Raw genomic sequence first — 2,500 nt, 5'->3', positions numbered from 1 at the left:
TCTACTACTACTACTACTACTACTACTACTACTACACTACTACTACTACTTCTTCTACTACTGTTACTACTACTTCTTCTACTACTGTTACTACTACTTCTTCTACTACTGTTACTACTACTACACTACTACTATTACTACTACTACACTACTAATATTACTACTACTACACTACTACTATAACTACTACTACACTACTACTATTACTACTACTACTTCTTCTACTACTATTACTACTACTACTACTACAACTACACTACTACTACTACTTCTTCAACTACTATTACTACCATTACTACTACTACACTACTACTACTACACTACTACTACTACTTCTTCTACTACTATTACTACTACTACTACACTACTAATACTACACTACTACTACTACTTCTTCTACTACTATTACTACTACTACTACCACTACTACTACTACTACTACTTCTTCTACTACTATTACTACTATTAAATCACTGATACTAACAAATTATACCACCATTCTATTATTCATGTATCTTAACTTACTAGTAATTACTTACTTAACTACTAGTAATATTCTCTACTTTCACCATCATTACTTTAACTACCTCTCTATTTCCACTGTGATTACTTCTTCTTACTCTATTTCCCTATAAACAGACATTTTTCAAATGAAACTGTGACTTTAAATCACTCATAAAATACAATAATTGCTTTCTGGAAGGATTCAGTCAGTCAGGATTTTCCCTCACTCTATCACATATAATTCTCACCCTCCCTTCCTCTCCCCTTCCCTCATCTCTTCATCCCTCTCTACTTCCTCCCACTCACAGTTCTATTAACATCACAGTTATTGTATTTACTGGTAGGCTTGATTGACTGGAATAATCTGCCAGGAGTTTTATTTAGTCCTTTATTTCCATTGGTCTACTTCGTGGGAGTTTAAATGCATATTTCTATATTGGATGTTCTTATGCATACATCCTGATGGATTGGCAGTTGAATCATTCCACATTCCAAATGTAATATTGACAATTTGCATCAAATGTCAAAAAAGTAGGCTATGTTCTTCTCAGAAAAATGTCCTCTTCCATCAGTGTCAAAAACAAAGGGATGAAGTTTCAAACCATTCATAGCTGAAGGTGATACTTGATTTATTTTGACGACCCAAACTCAGACCACTTGTAGAACAGCAAAGTGCTTTATGTGATGAGCAAAGACCCAGAGAGCAGCACTGCTTGTGAATCCCTCCAGAAAGCCAGTTGTTGTGACACTGTGAAGAAATGTTCTGTGTCGTGCTCTACTCGTCGTTTTTCACCTCGCCTGCCAGACCCATTCAGCATCAGAAGTAAGAAGAACTGCAGAATGTATTATTCATTACAACCACTTGTTACGCTCAATGTTTGGATTTAATGTTTAACACCATAGTACTTTCTCTTTCTCTGTCTTTGTCTGTCTGTCACTGATTATTGCTCTCTTTCTCTCTTTCACTCTCTTTCCCCCTCTTTCACTCTCTCTCTCTCTCTCTTTCACTTTCTGCCTCTCAATCTCTCTCTACATATCTCTCTCAATCTTTCTTCTCTCCACTCTCTCTGTCTCCCCCTCTCTCTGTCTCCCCCTCTCTCTGTCTCCCCCTCTCTGTCTCCCCCTCTCTCTGTCTCCCCTCTCTCTGTCTACCCCTCTCTCTGTCTCCCCCTCTCTCTGTCTCCCTCCTCTCTCTGTCTCCCCTCTCTCTGTCTACCCCTCTCTCTGTCTCCCCCTCTCTCTGTCTCCCTCCTCTCTCTGTCTCCCCCTCTCTCTGTCTCCCCCTCTCTCTGTCTCCCCTCTCTCTGTCTCCCCTCTCTCTGTCTCCCTCCTCTCTCTGTCTCCCCCTCTCTCTGTCTCCCTCCTCTCTCTGTCTCCCTCCTCTCTCTGTCTCCCCTCTCTCTCTGTCTCCCTCCTCTCTCTGTCTCCCTCCTCTCTCTGTCTCCCCCTCTCTCTGTCTCCCTCCTCTCTCTGTCTCCCTCCTCTCTCTGTCTCTCTCTGTCTCCCTCCTCTCTCTGTCTCCCCCTCTCTCTGTCTCCCCCTCTCTCTGTCTCCCCCTCTCTCTGTCTCCCTCCTCTCTCTGTCTCCCTCCTCTCTCTGTCTCCCCCTCTCTCTGTCTCCCCCTCTCTCTGTCTCCCTCCTCTCTCTGTCTCCCTCCTCTCTCTGGCTCCCCCTCTCTCTGTCTCCCTCCTCTCTCTGGCTCCCCCTCTCTCTGTCTCCCCCTCTCTCTGTCTCCCCCTCTCTCTGGAGCAGGAGGAGGAGGAGGAGTATTATAATAGAGGACAGGGAAAGAGGAAAGATGTGGCCAAGTAGTAGGAAGAAAATAAAAGATGGGGAGTGGGCAGTAAGAAATAGATTTTCTATAACAATGCTTAAAGGAAAATTCAACCCCCAATTTTTGGGGGGGTATTCGTTTCATTAGTCCATTGTTGATACAGTCCCGAAATGTTTTGCATGTCAGCAATCAGGTTTCCAAGATATATAACTTTCAAAATAC

The sequence above is a fragment of the Oncorhynchus nerka genome, linkage group LG24 (genome assembly GCF_034236695.1).
Source record: "Oncorhynchus nerka isolate Pitt River linkage group LG24, Oner_Uvic_2.0, whole genome shotgun sequence".
NCBI classification, from domain to species: Eukaryota; Metazoa; Chordata; class Actinopteri; order Salmoniformes; family Salmonidae; genus Oncorhynchus; species Oncorhynchus nerka.
This window is presented reverse-complemented; position numbering follows the sequence as displayed.